This window comes from Danio rerio, chromosome 9, assembly GCF_049306965.1.
Source record: "Danio rerio strain Tuebingen ecotype United States chromosome 9, GRCz12tu, whole genome shotgun sequence".
NCBI lineage: Eukaryota > Metazoa > Chordata > Actinopteri > Cypriniformes > Danionidae > Danio > Danio rerio.
The window spans coordinates 27331493-27354934 of NC_133184.1; the positions used below are offsets into that span (position 1 = coordinate 27331493).

Below are 23442 nucleotides of genomic sequence, written 5' to 3' on the forward strand. Positions count from 1 at the left end.
TGAACATGGTGGACTTTGTAAGTGTAAAAGCTGAATGCTTTGCTAGCGTGTAAACGGTTAAGTAAATCATCTAAAGAACGAGCCTCCTCTATTTGGCCTCTTTACTTTCTCTGTACTTTGTTTTTACTCTTTATTCCTTTACTTTTGTGGATAAAGAAACGGTGTTGTACGCACTCCACTGAAGACTTCCATTAGCCTACATATTTAATTTTGTTTGATAACTGCAAAGATTTTTCAAAACTATTTCTAAATTCAGTTTTAATTTCCAGCAAAGGATTTAATGAACAATAAAGAATGAAGTGTGGTGATTTCCAAACACGCGTCCTATTCTTATGCCCCATATGGTGATGCAGATGTCTCCAAAACCCAACAGCAGGCAAATCTAAACTTGTTTTTATTCAAACAAATATAAATATGCATATAATTAATAATACTACTAATAATAACAATTACTGGATTATAGACCAGCTTTCAGCTAGTCAGTCTATTTCAGTTTCTCAAAATAGCAACGTGCAAACAATGCGCCCTAACACAACTCTTTTATAGACCAGAACACTCATGAGTCGACAAAGTGGCACAAATGCATTTGCTATTTTTACAATGTGGTGCAAAATGTGAAAATTAGGATTGTGCTGGTCTAAAAATAGCAACAGATTGTGCAAAACATGTTTTGCACCTTATTGCACTGGGTGTATGACAAGGCCCTAAATGTTGACAATTGTTCTTTTAATTCACTAATTGTATTCACGTCTTCTTAATAAAGTCAATTTGATTTCAAATCTCAATGCCACATTGCTCTGTTTCAAATGCAGGTACTTTAACTACAGCTGAATCTTTTGCCTTGGAGATAAAAATACAAAATTACACTCCAGCCTGTGATTTACCCAAATCAAAGGATTTGTTTAGGCATAGATGACATAGTGACAAGGGGCATATTGAACCCAGATGGGTCGGTGCCGCAAGTCAAGATGTGCTCATCACTGGAATCAGAGCATTACCTCCCACCAGGAGGAAACGCAGGAATGCAGCGACTTTATCTTTGTTCAGCTTATGAGGTCCTCAAGGGGGAAAAAAAGAAACACAACGAACAACATGGCGAAGAGATATGTGCTCAAACGAGAATGTGGAAAAATCTAGATGAAGAAAGAGACAATATCATTTAGGAGGTCAGTGGTTAAATTAGTGCCACCACAATAGTCAGAATCCTCCAGGGAAGCACCGTCTGGGTGGCTGTAATTCAGGGAGAAGATAAAATTAAGGACATGCAGGACTTATTTAAGAACTCGCTGTGGTTAAGTACAGAAAAAAATAAGTCAGGCTGTGTGTTAATGATGTGTTGGGGTGGCAGGAGGCTGGAATTCATGCTTAAAAACAGGTATGAAATGTTAGTTCTTGGATCACAGAGTGATAAATCACACACAGCCCCAATAAAGTTAAAGCTCAATTTCAGTTCTGTGCCAGAACACAAGTGAGTTGATTAAATCTTTACTGTGTGTACTTCTAAGAGCGGTAATCTGTTTGCTAAGCCCAGCATGGCTTTTGTGTTCCTGGTCTCTGCAAGTTTAAATAGTGATGGGTTGATGGTAATTAGCGAAGCCTTATAAGTAGTTGGCAAATGTGCCACAGGCCTGTAAAGTCTGATAAGAAACTTTTAAACTATAGGCTGAAGGGAAGTCACGGCTTTCTGATTTTTAAGCAGATGTTTGAGACAAATGATCAACTAACAAAACTATCTATGGTTGTGGTTAGATGTTGTGTAGATTAAAACACCTCACAGAAGTCCAACGCCATACAAGGCAAGCTACAAAGCATACTAATCTTGCCAGAAAAGCCATCCATACATTTTCAAAAATGAAGAGAAGTTGTCAATGGTGTAGTACCACCCCACAGCATTTGTTTTACATACAAAATGCAGCTGGACAAATGCCAGGGCACGTATCCCAATGCAATGAGCCTGTTGCACAAAAGACATTGTAAATGTGCAACGGTAAAACTCATTAACAACTTGAAACGTGTTTTGGAAATAAAACAGTTGTCAAATTTTCAAAACACACCCACAAAGTCTTTATCTGGACACTGTCTAAACAAAACATTTTAATTAACTTTTAAGCAAACAGTTCCTTACTATAGCCTAGACAGGTGGTTTTGTAGGTGTGTTGTTGTATTTTACAACGTGACTGCACTGGACATTGTTGTGTTGTGCTTCGTCAGTCGTGCTTGTGTAGACATGGTATCAGCTATTGTATTTTTCAGACCATGTAATGCCAATGTAACACACACTGACTTTATGCCATGATTTCTAGAATCAATATCATTTTGTTAGGCTGAAAATACTTTAAATTTAAAGATTCCCTACGTTTCATCCATTCTTTTTGAAAGATTTTTCTTTATTGAGTTGCACAGTTAAGAATAATTTGTCAAAAATAAATAAAAATACAGTCTTGAAAAAATTATTATATGGCTTCTCACGGTACATTGAGGTTAGGGCTGGGCAGTTAATGGAAATTAAACTGCAAATGTGATTAAACAAAGCTGAGATTGTCATGCACATCTTGTCATGGAAGTATGGACCTGTGAAATCCCCTCTAAAGGCCAGAGGGCGCTCTAATGTGAAAACTTCAAACACCCACGGAGAAGAAACCCAGGAAATGCCTATAGCGGACACTTAATAAACAGAAGATTTACTGCTTTCATTGATGCAATATGACTAATTAACATGGCACTATTGAATCATCTCACCCAAGGATTGATTTTAACCTCTTTAAACAGAACATTCTGCTCAAGTTATGAGGTGGGTTTGGAGTAAAAACATGTTATTATATTATTTCATAAGCTACGCAAATGGCTGTCATTAGCACAAAATGATTATCTTTCATTTTTAAGCGGTAATGAAGCTTGCTTCGCTTTTCAGTGCATTACAACTCTGTTTAGTAAATGCTGCTCCACCTGAAAGCACTCGACCTGGCTTAACTGACAAAATGCCCATGAAAATAGCTTTTGATAATTCGAATCAATCTATGCAAGATTATTTAAAACATTTTTACCCTTAATTCACAGCGTTGGCAAACAATCCCATGCACATTTACAAACCTTGTTGTTGTGTGAACTACACCTTTAAAAATGATTATTTCTTCGTTATCCATCTCTTCACCTACCCGAGTCAGTGAATGAATAAATGATTGAATATCTGGCCCCGTTTACACTGCCAGTTAAGACCCAATTCCGATTTTTTTGCTCGTATGTGACACCGATCGGATTTGTTCTATGACCATGTAAACACGGAAAAAAACACTTAATGCATTCGGATATTCAGAGACCGATTTCAGGCCTCCATAAGTGGAAATAAATAAGATTTAAATCGGATATATGAGAATGCAACTATCAAGTAAACAGGCAGACCGGATTTATTGAGGCATTCCGTTTTGTACATCATTAAACTTGCGACAATGTGGTACTTCTCCGCGGTTTAATGACGTAGAAGAAAGAGTGTGTGTGGAGACGCCGACGCGGTAAATAACAACAACTGAAGAAACACGAATGAAGAAAGTGGTCAGTCGCCACAATTTGCTCCCACCAGACCTGAGATCTCTCTCGCACCCACAAATTTCTCTGAATGGTGGAGGACTTCATATACAATGTTGGCCCTTTTCTCTCCTCCTCTCCTCCGCCTCAAAATCTTTTTAAAGTTGGGCGAATTTCGCATGTTTCGCAGGGCTAAAAGCAAGACAATTTCTTTTATCTTGGCTAGTGTTGCGCAGATGCTAGAACCCGCTTTTATGCATGCATGACATTGTGTAATTGTATGGCAAGTGTAAACACATGAATTGGATATGGGTCACAATTAAAAGAACTTGTAAATGAACAGGCAAAAAAAAAAAATCTGATATAGGCAACAAATCGGATTTGGGCATCAAGACCCGACAGTGCAAACGGGGCCTTAGACTTTCAAAACATGACTAAACTTGACCCTTAAAAATGATATAATATATAATTAAATTACTAGAATAATACAATATCTACTGGAATCTGTGGTGAATCAGAAATGCAAAAAGAAATTCATGTTTCCTCTATTTTATAAAAAGAAAAAAAAATCTGATTTATTATTTATGTTGTTTTGCAAACGCCATGATCCTCAAAGTTTGGTCACTACTAAATGCTTCACTCTTGAAAGTTATATTTCCGAAAACATCCCAGACCTGTTTTTTAAGGTTTAGTAAAATGACGTCTTTATATCTAGATGTTCAAATCTATTCATACTTCAATAAAGGCCAGACACAGGATAATAACTGCGCCCTGAGGCAAAAATATGTTAGACCAAGAACAAAGAGGGTGTTTATTTGCACTGGAAACAACTTGCCGTTTTGACAAAGAGATATTTTATTTACTTTCTCCTGAAAACATAACAAATGAAATCAAATTTAACATTCAGAATAAGTAGGAGAGCTACCCATGTGTGTTTTGAGTTAGCGTTTCATTTTTATTTTGTCAGTTTGAATCCCCAAATGCATTTGTGTGCTACAGTTATAATGCTACCTCTGTTCCTAGAACAGGGGGCAATGTGTAATTGTGCAGAGGAATGTATGACCAACTGCCATCCACAAAGACCTCCTTAATAGCGAACAGATCATCTCATATTTTTAGAATACCGTCTCAACAATGAGATTTCATCTACCACAGTAGTTGCCTAGCTTGAAATGTAAAGTTCCCTTGTGTTCAGTAAATACAAAAGCTGGCATTTCACATGAGTCCATATGCATACAGATCACTACCTATAGAAAGAATCACATTGTTGCCTTCTTACATGCTGCATAATGGTATTCCACTTATGATTTTGCTTTCAAGTTAAATAGCAAGTGCAACACAAGGTTTGTTATGATGCCATGGAAAATCCTGAATCTCCAGCTCTTGCTCTGGTGCTGGGCAGATACTTTGAAAATCAACTTAATCTTAAGTGGTGACCAGAATTCAGTTTTTCACTGTAAATATCTCAAGGTAATTTACTTGCAAATGAATTTTTATGGCACAAGTACTACATAAAATCTAACTAGGGGTATTAAAAAATATATATTAAGTTACTAAGTTGGCTCTTATCAAAGCCAATTTTGACATCATGGCTGGCTGCTACATCATAAAAAAAATAAAAATTAAAAAACAGCACTGCTTACAGAATACAACAGATTGTTTATTTTTTATATAAATAAAATAAACAATGAAAATATGTACAGAAATATATTTATCTGTTATGTAAGGGCATCAGAGAGCGTATTTGAGCTCCACCTTTCAGACATTTTTTAACATAATTACATATATTAATTTATACTTTTACATAATTCCAAAATAAAGTTGTCTTATATTCTTTTTTATTTTTTTTAAATAAGGGCTGTCAATGTACAGTAGCATTGTTTGTGTGGTAAATTGTAAAAATCCAATAAAACTGTATATAAAAATTGAGTATATGTACAGAGCAATGTTGTGCAATAATGTGTTACTCGTAATGTGTTAATGTAATGCATTACTTTTTAAATATAGTAACTCTGTTATAGTTACTATATGATGCGTTTGTCTGTTACTTTGTAGGTTAATTAATTTTGACTACATTCTAGCCCACATCTTCGTGTTTACAGCAGTGAACCATTGTGGAATTCGTGGATGCCAACCAACCACTGTAAAGAAGACACTTAGTGTATGAGGCGCAGACTGGACAAAAGTCAAGCGAAAGCAGAGACCGAATGCTCGCAAGGTACACCAAGTGTGCATACAAGAGAGACTGAGTGCACATGAGAAAGAGTGAGTGCGCGCAAGAGAGGCCAAGTGTGCACGCGAGAGAGAACAAATGCATGTGAGGTAGACCGATTGTGCCCTCGCGAAAGACAGATACACTATGTTATCTTAAATGTGTAGTGTTGTATTGCTCAGAAAAATGCTGTGATTTGTTTTTTTATTGTTTTACATATTTTTATAGCTGTTACACAACAGCAGATTTTGCACATTTTACATTTCACACTTTACATAAGTTGTTGACATACCATGTTTAATTTGTGGTTAGTTTGGAAATTGCTCATTTGCTTTCATTTTTGAGCAGCTGTTGTTTTTATTTTGTTTAAACTGCAAAACATTTATTGTTGTCTATAATACCTGAGTTTCACCAAATTGATGCTGATTGATAATTCAGATTACTTTCATTTGTTTATTTCATAAAAGTTTTGGGTTTGTTGTATATTCTTACTAGTTTTCATATTCAAGCTGTGAAAGAACATGTTTAAGGGTTAAATGCAAATGTTTATAACGCTCAAGCCACTTTTTTTCTGAATATATTATTCAGCTGGTTTATCACCTTGTGTTATTGATTATTTGTGTTCTGGTCTGACTTAAATAAATTAGTGTTTAAAATTACTTTTTGTTTAAGTCTGTCTTGTGTTTTAGTTGTGAGAATGCAAATTAATTAAAACTGTGAAGCTGACCAACAGTGTATTTTCCATGCAGCACTGAAGTGACATTATAAAGGCATTGAGGGGAGCATTAAAAATGTTCTTTGGTAACATAACTCAAAAATTACTTTTAACAATAATGCTTTACTTTATGGTGTAAGTAATCGATAAAGTAATTTAGTAACTTTTTAAATGAAGTAACTAGTAATTGTAACTAGTTAGTAGTTTTCAGTAACTAGCACAACACTGGTACAGAGTAAACTATGAGCTTTTCAAAAGCCTGTTTAACAAAAACCAGTCATAAATTACTAATAAGCCCACACGGAAATGGGCGTGCAGAAATTTTGTACTTAGATTTCAAACTACAGATTGATTGATCTTCGAAAAAGCATGACTCAAAACATACATGCCAAAATGTAATATTCCAAGCTTTTTAGTTAATCACATTTGTCCAAAACCAAAACTGACTTCATCAGGCCTGCCATCGGTCCAGGTATTAAATGAGTCATGTGTGTCAGGTGACCAAAGGGCAACCTCTCGTGTCAAGCAGGGCCACAACAAACACCCCTGGCCTTGTAATCAGTTAATCATTCCTCCTTGGCCTGCATCCCACCGTGTCTGGGGCAGAGGTGGGGGGGAGGGGGATAACAGCACCCCTGCAGGCCAGCGAACCAGCCTTCAAGACAGGACTTTCCACCCCAAGCAGTGCACAGAGGATGAAGAACCACATTGTATGATTCCCACAATGGCTACTCTGTCACCACAATCCCCACTAATTTCATTTGCCTGCGAGGTAGAGCAGAAATTCCCCAAGAATTCCTGTGATGAAGAGTTGCCCCCAGTCTTGTGGACAACAAATGTGTGTGTGTGGGTCTGTGCATACGTGCATGTCCCTTCCTGTGTCCCGCCTGTCGAGACAACCTTCTTCTCAGAGGGGCATTTAATGTCATAAACACTCCCGAAATGGAATCAGAACATCACTGGAATGAGAGTCCCGAATCGTTAAACTGCAATAGTGAATGTTGTTGTGAGGCATTTTTAAGAAACTCATAAAACTTCGAGGGAATTTACATGACATCGCTTTCAACTACAAATAGCGCTTTGAATGTGTTTGGGCCATTCGTTTGCCTAATAACACCACTTTGGGGGCCTAAAAAAAGGAACTTGTCAGTTGTTGAAAGTGACAATTTTGTTGTCTCTGTGTAAACAACGTGCAAAAAATTATAAAATGTGATGTCGTGAACATACAGTACATATTGCATGTTTAGTCTTCAGGCCTTGAACAATTTATGGACATACGAAGCAACAGTTGTAAGCTGCAGGATGCGGGGTTTTATTTTCAAAGTGGCATCTCCAGCTACAATAAATAGCCTGGCATAAATGATAAATATTTTTTGTAGTGGTTGCAGATTTGTGTGAATAGCAGTTTTTTTTCTTTTCTTGCGTTGTTAATGTTTTAATGTTATGATAAATGTTAAAAAATATTTTCCTTTACCACTACTAGCATTACTGTATTTTAAAGAGTGCTGCTTAACTTCTGTAGGTTGATAACATCTAGTTAAAAATGCTTTGTCTGATTTATACTTATACTGCATACAGTGCTCAGCATAATTGAGTACACCCCATTTTGAAAATGAAAATTTGATCATATTTCTTAGTGAATAAACATTTGAACAAAACAGACATTAAACAGGTACATTTAGTAAAATAGTATTTTAGTCACTGAACATCTTTAGAACCATGTTTAGAAATAGAAAGATAATACATTTATATTTATGGGTAATATTGCAAAAAAAAAACCTCAAAATTTCAAAAACATCCAAAATATTTTTGGTTTCTCTTGATTTTTGCTGTTTATAAAATTTTTTTATTACATTTATTCCCTAACATATGAATGTTACTAATTTTTGGACTGTTATTGTAAGTTATTTTGTTAAATATGCACAATATAATATTGTAAAGCATCCTGTAGAAGATATTAATGTAAATGAGAAAGTTGTGAGGGGTGTACTCAATAGGCATGGGCTGGTATAAGTTTCTGACGGTATGAGAACCTTATAAACTTATAACCTTAGATTAAATACCACGATATTACAGTATTGTGATTACTGCTCTAAAATAAGTTCATTTTAAATGTCTGGGTAAAAATAATAAAATAAATAAAATAAAACTTTATCCCTATAGAACACAATATACTTCAATTTAAGAGACATTTCTAATATTTTGGAGCAGTAGACATGTCAAGTTAAATTGTGAAAATAAATCTTTGACTTCTGCTGTCTTATTAGTTTCCGAAACGCAGATTTCTTTATGACACATAAAAAATACATTAAAAACATACTTGTATATATCTAGGAAATGGTATAACAGAATATTTTAGCGGTATTAAAACCGTGATATAGGTAGCGCAGTGGCACAGGTCGTGCTTTCACCTCACAGCAAGAAGGCCGCTGGTTCGAGCCTCGGCTTGGTCAGTTGGTGTTCCTGTGTGGAGTTTGCATGTTCTCCCTGCATTTGTGTGGGTTTCCTCCGGGTGCTCTGGATTCCCCCACAGTCCAAAGACATGCGGTACAGGTGAATTGGGTAGACTAAATTGTCTGTAGTGTATGAGTGTGAATGAGAGTGTATGGATGTTTCCCAAAGATGGGTTGCAGCTGGAACAGTATCCAGTATTTTTTTTTTTTTATCAGGATGCTCTTGCATGATAGATTTTTAATTTCTCAAAGTGCTTTATTCCTGGTTAAATACATACTATTTATCATACTAAAAATATGTACTTATTAAATAATAATAATAATAATAATATTAAGATAAATTTCTTATTCATTTTCTTTTAGGCTTACATCGAAATGAACTACCAACTTATCCAGCATATGTTTTCCAGCCGCAACCTAACACTGGGAAACACCTATACAATCTTGCATTCACACACATACACTACGGCCAATTTAGTATATTCATTCACAAATTACATACAAAAATACCAATTGACCCACCTAGGGATTGATATAGTGACCTTCTTGCTGTGGGGCGAATGTGCTACCCACAGCACCCCGTGATGCCCTACATTTCTCAGAATTTGCAATTTATATGTACCACATAAAAAGCAACTAAGTTTTAAAATAACATTAGGGAGTGTAAATTGCAATCTTTGCATGAAATGTCCCAATATAATATAATGTTCAATTAAATGTAAATTACTTGACCTTTTGCTTTTTTGTTTCCTTGTAAAACTTTGTAAAACTTGTAAAACTAAAATGCAATGTGTGATTCTAATCAAACAATCGAAAATAACAACAATAACAACAATAATAATAATAATTCAAAAAGCAGTTGATTCTTCAAAGTTTAATTTTAACTTCACACGTAATTTTAAAAAGGTGGAACAACTTGGAAAATTAAGATATGACGGAATGGCTGAACACATCAATCTTTTTAACACTCCCCATTGAAATTTTTCATTTAAACAATATGACAAAATCATTATTGGTTTGTATCAAAAAGGTACTATGGATTAAAAGTTGGATGTTATATTTAGTTTTGGGTCCTACATTCTCTCAAATAAATTATCAAGACTTCTCATAAGTCTAGGATTATCTTGTTAGTGTACATAACAGAACAACTAAAAACAATAGACAAAAAAACAAGAAAACATCTGAGACAAGCAACGTTGTATATCCAGTAAATGATCACATTCGCTAGAGGTTAGATAAATTATTAAGTCATTTCTTTTTAACAAACTGTAACACTGATAAATTACATTCATTCACTTTATCATTTCATTCAGTGACAGCCAGCGTTGCCTCACAATCTTTTAATACAGAGCAGCGTTCACAGCGAAGAGCATTTCATCTGTGTTCTTAATCTTTGGCATCAGACACGAGCAAGCAGGCTCTTTGAAGCTCTGCCACGACTTCAAAACCATAATCATATTCCCCACAGATCTAACTTAGTTTGAGATATTATTTATAACCATTATCCAATGTATATTGGAGGTGAATAACCAGATTTAATGTTTCTTGTGAAATGAAATGAGAGGCACTTGCTTCTTTCCTCACACGATCTGGCTCATTAACCTATTGTGAAATATATAATTATCCCATTTAACTTTATAATTCCTGTTCTTGGTTTTTCCTAATGAATTTTTTTTTTTTTTTACTGTGATTGATGAGATAAATCATTTATTAAAATGCTGAAATACTGTCTCTTACATGTGACTGGATTAAACCCGTTTGAAATTTGTCAAACAGGATCTTGGCTCCATCAATGACATCCTTAAGTTTTAGGACTCTACACAAACCCGCAACACAAAAATGTAAACCTAAGCGCATAAGGGTATTCTTGTTTATAAATACTGTGACATATTCAGCATGCAGGACTAAAATCAAAGGCTTTCAAGTGTTTGATGCTACTTGCGTAGCCACAGGCGTAATTTGAAAATTGATCTTTCTAAGTCACGCTCAGATCGCCACTGAAATGAAGACTGGCTTTCACACAACTCAACTTTGTTTTCAGGAAAGATTGCAGTATATGTGGATTTTATGCTTCTATCTGGCATGTGAAGGAGCTAAAGCTTTCCTCAGGAGAGAATATTGTGTAAAAATGGGCAGGAAAACACATCACCTACATTTCTAAACTCCGTTTTTTTTGCTCATGTAACCATAGAAACATAGTGAAATATTAACTACACGTGCATGTTTTCTGTTTTGTATATTTTATATGTTGGAACAATGAAAGACGAATATGAATGCAAATAGTATGTAATAATTGACTCCTCTTCATCACAGAGTAAACAGACAATTAAGTTTTTTTGGCAATATAACTTACTGAATATCCACATAAAGGTAACATCACAACTCTAATAGGAAAAAAAGGCATGCTTGAACAGTTTGTTAATGTTTATGGGATTGATTTTGTGACACCACGTCTTGTTTTTGGTTTGTTTGTGTCAGTGGTGCATTTACATTTCAGTTGAACCACACCAGAATTTGATTTGAAGTAGACCAATACCCTACAAAATGCATCTTGTTCCCCCATACAAACAAATTCAGTTTGTCTGGTAACCATCATAGTCTGGGTAACAGTGTTTGCACTTATTTAAATTAACCGAACGTAATAATCAGAGTAGAGTTTATTTTAATCAAACCAAACCTGCCAGTTGCAAACACACCCTTCGATTCCCATCAAGTATTTAAATTTGTATCTGTTAAAAAAAAAAATTCTTTGCTCGTAACTAGAGACTGGAAGAGAGTTTATTTGTATGTTACTTGTGCAACCATATCTAAAGCAGAGTCATTCTCAGACTTGTCTCAGACCACCAAACACTCACAGACAAAGAGATGTCTAGCTTATGATTCAGCGTGTTATATCAACTGTATTTCACCAAATGATTTGACATAGCGATGAGCACTTTGGTTGAGAGATATTCTTTATCTGCTTGAACTCAGAAATATAAGGGTGATAATAGTTAATATTGTCGTTCTGTTTAGGGTTGTGCTTCCTAAAAGCATTGTAAGGCTTAGTATATCATAAAAGTGATCTTAATATTGCGGTCTGTTTCACAAAATCATTGTAAATTAAGTAGCGCTTTTTTGAATTGTAGTTGTAGAATTATAGTAGCAATACTACAATATTAATTAAGTAACAATATTTTGTAATATAACCTGCATATATGACATATATATTTATATAAACTCTGTGAAATCTAAACATGGGGCGACACAGTGGAGCAGTGAGTAGCGCTGTCACCTCACAGCAAGAAGGTCACTGGTTCGAGCCCCGGCTGTGGCAGTTGGCATTTCTGTGTGGAGTTCGCATGTTCTCCCCATGTTCCTGAGGGTTTCCTCCGGGTGCTCCCCACAGTCCAAAGACATGCGATATAGGTGTTTTGGATAAGCTAAATTGGCCCTGTATGTATGTGAAGGAGAGTGTATGGGTGTCTCCCAGTGCTGGGTTGTGGCTGGAAGGGCATCCGCTGCGTAAAACACTTGCTGGATAAGTTGCCGGTTCAATCCACTGTGGCGACCCCTGATTAATAAAGGGACTAAGCTGAAAAGAAAATGAATGGAAGAATGAAATCTAAGCATGAACTTTTGTCATTTATGCCGTTTATGGAGAGTCTATATTGAATATAATTTGAATTATTTTTGTACATTTTCCTAGACGATCTATTAGTCTTATTTTATGAATTTATAAATTAAATAATAAAAAAAGCACTTGCACAAAACAAAATAACAAAAACAGAAATACACATCTACATTAAGCAACTGACTAAAAATGAATACACGCTGAAAAGAAAATAATGAATGAAATAAAATGAAACATGCTTGAAAAAACTGGAAAACGATTGGGAAACAGGGATGAACTCTAAAACAAAAATCTGTCATTTATTAAACATTTCATATTGATAGCATGTTCTTTAACCTTCTTTTTCAGCAGTTTTATGTCCCGTCTTGCATGTAGGTGCTTTATATTGATTGCTAATCCACAAGAGATGGCAATTATTGGGTTAAACGTTCGGACTAATTCCATATAAGGTTATATTTCAGCACTTTTGAAATGGACAGCGACTCTAAAGTAGCACGTAGAAAGTATTGCGCGATTATGTTACATGCCTTTTTACATAGGAACCAAGAAACATTGCTATTGAAAAACGCAGACCTGGTCAAGCTCACAAACTGAAAAATACCTTGTATCTAAGTCATCTAATATAAAGTTTATATAATTTTTTTAATGTAAATTGTAGATAATTCAAACCACTAACAATACAAATGATAAATTACTTTTCCCCTTAGTCCATCACTGTTTTTATCCTTGATCAACACATAAAATTGGACTGTTTTTAATAGCAAGGAGAAAATAGATATTAGATGCAAGTTCAATTGTAATAACAGTTCATAATATCATAATTATCCTTTAAAATATTTATTTCTTTAAAATTACAAACGTAATGTCAAACAATCGTCATTCATTAATTCATTTATTTTCTTTTCAGCTTAGTCCCTATTAATTCGGGGTCACCACAGCGGATGAACCGCCAACTTACCCAGCCAATTTTACGCCGCGGATGCCCTTACAGTCGCAACCCATCCCTGGGAAACATCCACACACACACTCATTCATACTCATACACTTCGGACAATTTAGCCTACCCAATTCACCTGTACCGAATGTCTTTGGACTGTGGGGGAAAGCGGAGCACCTGGAGGAAACCCACGCAAACGCAGGGAGAACATGCAAACTCCACACAGAAACGCCACTGCTTCGCCCTCAAACAATCGTCAAATGATGTTAAATGATGTAATGTCAAATGAATCGCTTGGTCCTTCAGTCGACCACAATGGAGAAGTCACACATTTCATCAGCATGACATTGCATTAGGACAAAGTGACAAATGTATACCCCCTCAAAAATTTCAAACAACCCCTTAAGTAATTCATCCTGGCGCCGATTCCGCTCTGAACCAACGTATTGACTGTAGCACGCAGCCTTTTCACATTAGATGAGCTGCAGCTATTGACGCCGTCAGTGTTTGTCATGGTTTTTAAAACTATGTTACAAGAACTGATGCTCCTTTAATGAATCTTAATAATGGAGGTCATCAGATGAGATTTAATTTAGCTGGCCCCTCCACCTCATCATTAAACTCCTTACTGCCATACCTCGACCGCTAACAGTGAGAAATGTATTTTTCTTCTGGAAGATGCCGGCCATAATTGACGGTCCTGTCCTCTCCCCAGGTTTCCATGAGCCGAAGGTGGAACTACTTACAGTTGTGGTCAGCCGTGTTACCTCACACCACATGGCTGAGAGGACGAGCGGGACGATGGAGCAGACGAGGGGTGCGGTTACACCCTAACCAGTGTGCGCTGCTGCCAGGGGCCAAACCCACAGGCTGAGTGAGTGCAAATACATGGTGAATGACAGAGAAAACAAACGGGGAGAAAGAGGGTGACGCAGTATTTAGGCAGACGGAGTGTAGAGGCTTCTTAATGAGATGTGGCGGTCAAGTGTAAACACAGCATTTACACTCTACTCAGGGAGAAAAAAGTGACTATACCATCTCAGATGTTTAAACAAGCTTGTTTTGGAATCACGACAGAAGTGTGATTTTATTTAGCAGAGGTTTGGGGAACTTGAGCTTTGAAGATTTGCCTGAAATGTACTGTGAGTGTTGAAAGCAGTGTTTTGAATCAAACGCTAAGTGGAAATTCACACATGCAGTGATTTGTACTGACAAAGCAACTGAAAGTTGTGTGGCTTCCATTGACATTAGTGGCCAAGAGCAAAGCTGAGTCGGTGGGACATCACCGAGATGAGTGTAGTTTCTATGTCAGAGGTATCGCAGAACTGTTTAACAATGACTGGCAAATAAGACGATTTTCTTGTATGAGAACTGGCATCTACGAGAGTTGTGGCGAAAAATTGCTTGAGTCTTTGTTGATTCTAAAATTAGTTTTTAAATGCCATGTAGTAAGTAGTGTGTCTTTTCAATCAATTATGTACTTTAGGGTTTCATGTTATACCTACTAATATCAAATTTGTGCTTTATTTAGTGTGTCGCCAATAGTGTTTGTGTGAATGACTTCTATATTAGCATTTAGAAGCAGACTTACAAGTGTGAATCTGAAAATATCCTTCTAGAAATGCATTAGGAAAACACTAAAAAGAAAATTCTGAATTGAAACCGAAATTTCTGGATGCACTTGACCAAAAACAAAACCAAAAATGATTTAAAATAATGATTTATTATACAGTGCTCAGCATAACTGAGTACACCCCATTTTGAAAATTATTATTTTTAGCCATTTCTCATTTTATATAGGCAATGTATTTTGGTGTATTTAAAAAAAAAAATTAACTAAACAGATATATTTATTTAAATAATATTTTAGTCACCAAACATGTTTAGATATTGAAAGATAATACAATTAAATTCAAGAAAAATATTTACAACCTACAAAATTTAACATTTTTTTTTTTTTTACTCACTGCGCCATCATGACGGCCAATTATACACCAATGAAAGCTTATTGATTTCCAAAAGTGTACACTTATGTACAGGGTCACATATTATTGACAGTGAATCCAGAATCGTCAGTTTACCGGTTGCCATGACAGCATAGTAGCACTATTGGAAGCAGCAGAAATAAGTATACTACATAGAAATGTCCTGCCATCATGTTATTTCATCAAAATCATTTTGATTTTGTCAATACCCCAAAAAACAGCATTATGCACTGAAATTCATTCATTTAATTTTTTTTTTCTTCAGCTTAGTCTCTTTATTATTTCAAGGTCGCCACAGCGGAATGAACCACCAACTTATCCAGCACGTTTTTACGCAGCGGATGCCCTTTTAGCCACAACCCATCTCTGGGAAATGCACTGAAATGAATGGGTTATAAAATGAAGTGCTTTCTGTGTCCAGTACGCAGTGTCTACTGCTGGAGGGTAGTGAAACCAGTATACTGGACAGTATGGCACAGCATAACTCTTTTTGGGGTCATTTTTTGGTCAATTTTTCTCTGTAATTAACAGTCCAAAATTGCTTTTTCATTTTTTGGCTGATAATTTTCTGCAACTGATAATTTGATGCACCCTTATTCATTTAAATTAACTAACATTTGATCCTCAAATACTGTTTATCAGTGATGGCAACTTTCACAATATTAAAAGTCATATTACTTTTTATTATGTATTTATTTATTTTGTTGGTGTGTAACAAGACCATACATAGTAGTATACAATACAACATAGGAAAAATTACAGACTTAGTTTTCTTATTTTCCCGCTATCCTCTCAAAATAAAATAAATAAAAAATTTTGAATTAAGAACAAGCATATTCCCTGAGAAAAAAATAATGAAAATGAAAAATAATAAAAATAATAATTGAGCAATTTACAATAAAAGAGGAAAAAGAAAATTTTACATTTAGGAGTTGATATTTCCTATTTCCATTTATTTACTGTGTATTGGAGCTGATATCAACTGAACAGGATCAGCCTTTGATATAGTCTAAAACATGGTTCAAGTTCTTGTAAAACCATTTGGGAGATCCTGTAAGTAAGCATCTTGACTTCTCAGGTTTTAGTGAAGTTTATTCATAAACTAATCTCGAGAGGATCATGTGCTTATGATTGCTTGCAGCCGGCCCCGCATTATTCAATTTATGATTCACCAATCAGACGACTCCTAAGCCACTATAAAAACCCCAAGTTCCATAGGACAGCCATCTTCGTTTTGAAGAATCCCCCCTTCCACCCTTACTCCTCCTTTCCTAAATGGATGGAACGGTGGCCCAGTGGTTAGCACTGTTGCCTCACAGCAAGAACATCATTGGTTCTAGTCCATACCAAGCCAGCCGACTTGTCTGTGCGGAGTTTACACATTCTCCCCATGCTCATGTGGGTTTCCCCTGGGTTCTCTGGTTTCCTCCCACTGTCCAAAGACATGCAACTTAAGTTAATTGACTAATGCAAATAGGCACCATAGACATGCACCTAGTAAGTGGTCACTATCTGTTCATTAGCTACTTTAGCAGGGGAGTTCTCGAGATCTACCTGAGCTCAAACTCCTCTCTCGCTTTGCAAACAGGAGGGAACCCCGGGCTCGAGGAGCTTATGAGCTCAGGGTTCTCTCCTGGGACAGCATGCCAAACAAGCTTATAATCAATCATCAGCTAAGTGTTAACTCTTGAATTGCAGCTAAAGATTTCTCAGATCCACGTGTCATGTGATGGAGGAAGTACTGTACCTGTTTCCATTTGATAAGAATGACTCATCTAGCTAAAAGAGTAGAACATGTAAAAACCTGGCGAGATACAGCAGTCACATCAACTTTCTCTGAAATACCATAAAGGGCTGTCAAGGGGTTAGGGTCTAGATTTATGTCAATAGCTTTATTATCAAAAACACTGGAGCAGAAATTTGTCAATTGAGAGCAACTTCAGAACGTATAGAGATGGTTAGCAGGAGACTGCATATGCTAGTGATGACAAGCATAAATTCTATCAGGAAAAATTTGTGCTAATTTGGCATTGGTTAAATGAGCTCTATGGAGCACCTGCATTAGACCATGTCTGATGGCGAATATGGAGGGAGGAGTGAACCATCTTTAAAATATCTTTGCATTGTTCCTCCGCAATAGCAACACCAAGGTCATTTTCCCAAGATACTTTAGCTGCGTCCCTAATGGCACACTATACACTATGCACTCATGTACTTATGCACTTACACACTCAACAGGATAGTATATGTAATTAGTGTCGTCCCAAATGGCACACTAATGTTTTTTTTTACCAAGCTGAAATTCAAATCGTTTCCCTGATGACGTTTGACAGTTGCCAAATCAGTGAAATAAACGACTGAATTATCAAATAATACCTGCTGTGAGTATAACCGCATTCACCACCGGGAGGCGCTATAAACACTCTTGTAGGAGAGTTTTGCTTTCATCATCCAAAATAAATAAAGTTATCCAACGTGTGCGCCCCATAGCTCCACCCTTTCCGCTACGTGAGCAAACCTACGGTCGTTGAGTGCATGAATTGTCCATTATTACATGCTTCATTTTAGCGGATGAGTGCATCATCCGGTTAGTTAAAGTGCACTTATTATTTTTAGAGTTTTCAGTGTGAACACACTACTTACACTTTTTATACTACAAAATGGCGTAGAATAGAGCATAAGTATGCGATTTGGGACGCAGCTTTTGAAAAAAAACGTAGGATTTACATTTAGGGTACTTATTACTTTTTGACTCAACAAGTTAAGAAATTTCATCCATTAAGTCTTTAAATGATTAACCATGGACCTGTCTATAAACCATACAATAAAGTATAAATAAAATATGGGCCATAAAATAAAAGTGTAACCCAACTTATTTTTATATCACATCAAATTCTCAAAAGAAATTTCTAGACGTACAGCCCATCTTGTTCCAATATATTTGTATTTTCATTGAATGAAGTAGCATTCTCAACAAAATGTTAAATGCCATAGAACGAGTGCTTCAGCCCAGTACTTCCCCTCTTTTATGAATTCTGGCCAGTGCACAATAGTAAACGGAGGCAGGTGGAGAATGCTCAGAATTTCTGTAGCTCATCAGCTGCCGTGAGGTGCACTGGTATGACGCCAGCTTGTTTTGGTTAGTACCTGTGTAGATCTGGGACCTCCGCCAGCGCCTCATGTTCCAGCGTTTCCCTCCCAGGCCAGCAGCTCATAAAGCTGTCAGTGCACTTGTAGTCCTGGTCACCTTTGCCACAGTTTAAGTCAGCAAATTTCCTCCATCTTGCCTCACTCGCACACTCTCATCACTCTTGTACACACATGAGCTCAGACATGACGTGCTCATGACACGCAGATTGCTTTACTTTGTTAAAAATAGCAAATCATTTATAAATGAGTGTATACTTATAAATATGAGTAATAAAGAGATCATTTAAATCATAAAAGAAAACTTGACATGCCACAACTGTTGCTTGAATCCCTTTGTGTTCACCACTGGCATGCTTCTGAAGATGTCAACCTAATCTTCCCAAACAATGCAGCGATCATTTTTATTTTTGGGGTGATTCAATGCATCTGTCACAGCTAACAAAACAATATCGCTTCTAGATTTGTGCCATTCACATACTCGTTTCAATGGGAATAATTAGACTTTGTAATACTTTAAATGCTTCCTTCACTGTTACTTTAGTGTATACACTGAAACAACTGTGTCTTTTATTCAAAGTACATTTTTATATTGGGTTAAATAAAAAATTATGGTTTCTCATTATAACCTGTTTTATTCAATTTGTCTTAAAGAAAAAAAACTAACCCCCTAGGTAAATTTAAAACCATTAGTTTTCTCAAAGTTATATTTTTACTTTAAATCAGCAGATTTCATGTCATGTGAGCACATAAAAAAGTTTTAAATGCTTTCAGTTTTTATGTAATTCTAATGTGGGTATTGTTGTTACTATTTACATATTGATAGCCGTACTGAAACCACCATAGCTTACCTCATTATTAAAAAGAAAATAACTAGCAATGGCATAGACCAGTGATTCTCAAACTTTTTTCACCTCAGAAAAAAAAATAGTCTCTCCAAGTACACCATAATGACCAGTATTAAAAAACAGCATATTAAGCTTAGTTAAGCAGCTACAGCTCTGCACAATTCAAAAACGTGGCAGATTAATTCCTATTGTTATGAATATTTATTATTGTCAGCCACTTATAACATTATTAATAGTTTAAACAATAACTAAAACATCAAAAACAAATAAAACATCAATGTGTGCTTTTGAAAGTTAATTAAAAATGGCACTGTTCTTAAAGTAAACAGAAAACTGCTGTGCTTAAATGTAAAGTATTGACATATAGTAGCATATTCATTAAATCCTGGAAATGTTCCTTGGACCTCATAAATATCATCCTATTTATATATGAACTATTTTTGATCAATTTTAAAATATATGGTACATGTATATATATGACTTATTTGTATATGTTTGAAATCTAAATATTAACTTGTATTTTAAATATATGATTTATATTTACATATTTAGAAATTAGATCTGCTTACTGTGCGTTAGAGTAGGTTTTGTGCGTCAGAAAAGTGATTAAACTATAGCTGTCAACATTGGGATTTAAAAACACGAGATACGCCCCCAACAACCATTACAAATATGGTAAGGAAATTAGCTTCAAATGGTAAACAAATGTTAACAAACATTAAAAAATTTAAAATAAAATAAAAGGTTTAGCCTATTAAAATCAATTTACTGATCACATCTGTGTTATCGTATGCATTAAAAGTGTGTTAATTTTTTTTTTACTTTAATTATTCAGCGATTCCTCCACGTACCACTAGAGAAAGCCTGCGTACCACTAGTGGTACACGTACCACGGTTTGAGAACCACTGGCATAGACTTACATTATACGTTTACCGGCCACTTTATTAGGTACACCTTACTAGTACAGGGTTGGACCACTTTTTGCCTTCAGAACTGCCTTCATCCTTTGTGGCGTAGATACAAGATACTGGAAATATTCCTCAGAGATTTTGGTCCCTACTGACATGACAGCATCACGCAGTTGCTGCAGATTTGTCGGCTGCAGATCCATGATGTAAATCTCCCGTTCCACACAGTACATAAAGGTACTCTTTTGGATTGAGATCTGATGACTGTGGAGGCCATTTGACTACAGTGAACTCATTGTCATGTTTAGTTTGAGATGATTTGCGCTTTATGGTGTGGCACATTATCCTGCTGGAAGTAACCATCAGAAGATGGGTACACTGTGGTCATAAAGCGATAGACCTCGTCAGCAACAATACTCTGATTGGCTCTGGCGTTGACAGGATGCTTAATTGGTATTAATGGACCCAAAGTGTGCCAATAAAATATCCCCCACACCATTACAACACCACCACCAGCCTGTGCACCACCCACCCACAGCAGAATGAACCACCTATTATAGTTTAGTTCAAAGTAAAATTGTACATGGATTTTAAGTCAAACCAAAGTACACAGGGAGAACATGCAAACTCCACACAGAAATGCCAACTGACCCAAACGGGGTTCGAACCAACTTCTTTTGTGTGGCAGAGGTGCTACCCACTGTGCTGCCAGTCGAAACCTGACAATTATTTGTGTAACACTGAATGTGTTACTATTAGGAGTTACTGTAGTAATATTGGCAATATTTTAGTTTAAATTGATGACCAGTGAGAGGACATTTCACACACACAAATGTTGATTTATTTAAAAGTATTGTATGCATTATGCTCTGTGAATTATGAATTTATATTCATATGTATAAGTTTATGAGACAAGATAAATACTTTTTCAGAAATACTGACTTTTAATACTATATGTATTCGCAGATGTGTCAAAAGTAAAATGCATGTATTAAAAAGGATGTAAACTTTTGATCTGAATAATTGTTAGAGATTTCTCTTCTTTTGTAAAATATCATACATTTTTATTTAATTTAGTTCTGCTCTTCATAAACTACATAACATATATAAATATTTTCCTGAATATGAAAATAAGAACATTTTAGCCCTGTCATTCTGTGCAAAAGTTTATACCCCCTGATTTTTAATGTCTTTTTCTGATTATCCGCAGGTCTTAAATTTCGATATCAAAATTGCAGGCCGTAAAAAGTATTAAATTCACTGTGTAAATATTGTGTTACAGGTTTTAAATTATTTTAAACAGGTCTTATTTCTATGTCCATATAAAGTTACCTATTGGACCAACACCCATCCAATCACTAACATTCCATCTCAATAACAGTTTATTTATTAACTCTTATTTATGAACTCGATTTACCAAATCTATTTGTATTTCTATTCATAAACATATGGTGTAATTGTCTTACTTGGAATTTTATATATATTTTTTGAATGTTTTAACTGGGCCATTAGAAAAAAATCCTTACCATTTAGCCTTGTGTAAGTCTGAAATTTTAGTCATAATGTTTTACGGTCATATTTATACATACATATTCACAGAGTGTTGAATTGTATTGCAGTTACAGATTTGTTTGGTCACATTTGTATTTTCATTATTTCAGATATGCTTTTACAAACAATAACTCCAACTCCTGCTTTCATTTTGAAGTTCTACATTTTAAACTAATAAAGCTCACAAAGGCCACAAAGATGGCTATTTAGATCCCATGGCAGTATCTACTTCATTAGTATGGTAATTGTTTTGACCTCAAGATTGCCCATTAGGAAGATGATCAGGCCATTAGCAGATGTCAATAGTGCTTTATGTCTTGTAATTGCCATTTCTACAGTACTTGGTCTGCGAAGTCAGAATTTACCGGTGGGATCTTTTAAATGATTTAAATGCTTTCCAACAACTCTTGCATTAGATTAATCTTTACATTATTACACATTTCTGCCAAATACATGGTAGCGTAACTTTTAAAGCAGTACCAAGGGCTGGATGCGAGCTATAATGCATTGCAAAAATGTTCCTTACAAGTCTGAGAAAAACAAAAATAGCTGTTTTCCCAGGAAATGCAGTGTATGAAATAAAGGTTTTGGAGCCTCTGTGACGGAAGGAGAGACAGCCCTTGTCAGGCTTCCAGATTCTGATAGCACACAAGCATCTCTATTCACAGAACATTTCAGTGGAGTCATCTGTTTTACTGGAGATTGACTTTTTTGTGTGTGTGTGTGTGTCAGAAGAAAAAAAGGACGTTTCAGTGTGATCCTAGCTGTAATGGGCTACCAAAACACATGTGTCTTTGTGTTAGCTGCTCAAATCACTTGATGAGACTGGAGGCTATTTTTTTGAGTGCACCAAAAATGTCAGATGCATTTTTACATGGTTCTGACATTCTGAAACGTCAGAAAAGTGCCTTTCACATGCTTCTATTATCATTGGAAATGAAATAAAGCACATATGACATTGTATAAAATTGTCATATATTCATATGTTAAGTTGCTCAGTTCAAGTCAAATCTTGATTTACTGAAAGCACGCAAAAACAGGCATTTTTGAATGCACATTTAAAATTAGTTTTAAACTCCCTTGTGACTTTAAAACTTTCTTTGATCATATAATTAGTAGTTTATTTCAAGTCCGTAAGGTTAAATTTAACAGTTTAGGCTTTTTAAATTCATCTTACACTTATAGTGAGCAATTTTGAGCAGTTTTTTATTTTTAAACAAACCACAATACTGGATTTTGCACTATTTCCTAATTTACAAATGAATTATTTATTAGTTTTCAGTGTAACGTCAAACACTGCTGGCCATTGTTTCCATTACAGGATAGTTTACTATAGCCAGTCTCTCAGTGAAATGCCATCTCTCATGAAATCATACTCTGTGAATTTATTATTGGAAATGCGTAGCTAATATACATGAAAACATTTTTGAAGACATAATAAAAGGCTTTAGCGGCCTTGCCTAAATATAGCATATTAGGTAAGCTTTTTGTGTTTTTTAAGTAAACTTTTGACTTTTCTGCTTTTGATTTACATTGCCTGTATTCCATTC

At 35.5% G+C, this 23442-nt stretch overlaps 1 protein-coding gene across 12 annotated transcripts in view; it reads left to right on the top strand.

The window, feature by feature from the left end:
* zeb2a (zinc finger E-box binding homeobox 2a) overlaps positions 1 to 23442 on the top strand; it is a 271323-nt gene that overhangs the window by 137712 nt on the left and 110169 nt on the right. For 8 of the 12 annotated variants that reach the window (XM_073911414.1, XM_073911424.1, XM_073911411.1 and 5 more), the window contains one exon: positions 14168 to 14326. The exons of the other annotated variants lie outside the window; for them this stretch is intronic. The gene's annotated coding sequence lies outside the window, so the exon portion shown is untranslated. The remainder of the gene's footprint in view (positions 1 to 14167; positions 14327 to 23442) is intronic. 12 annotated transcript variants of the gene reach the window in all.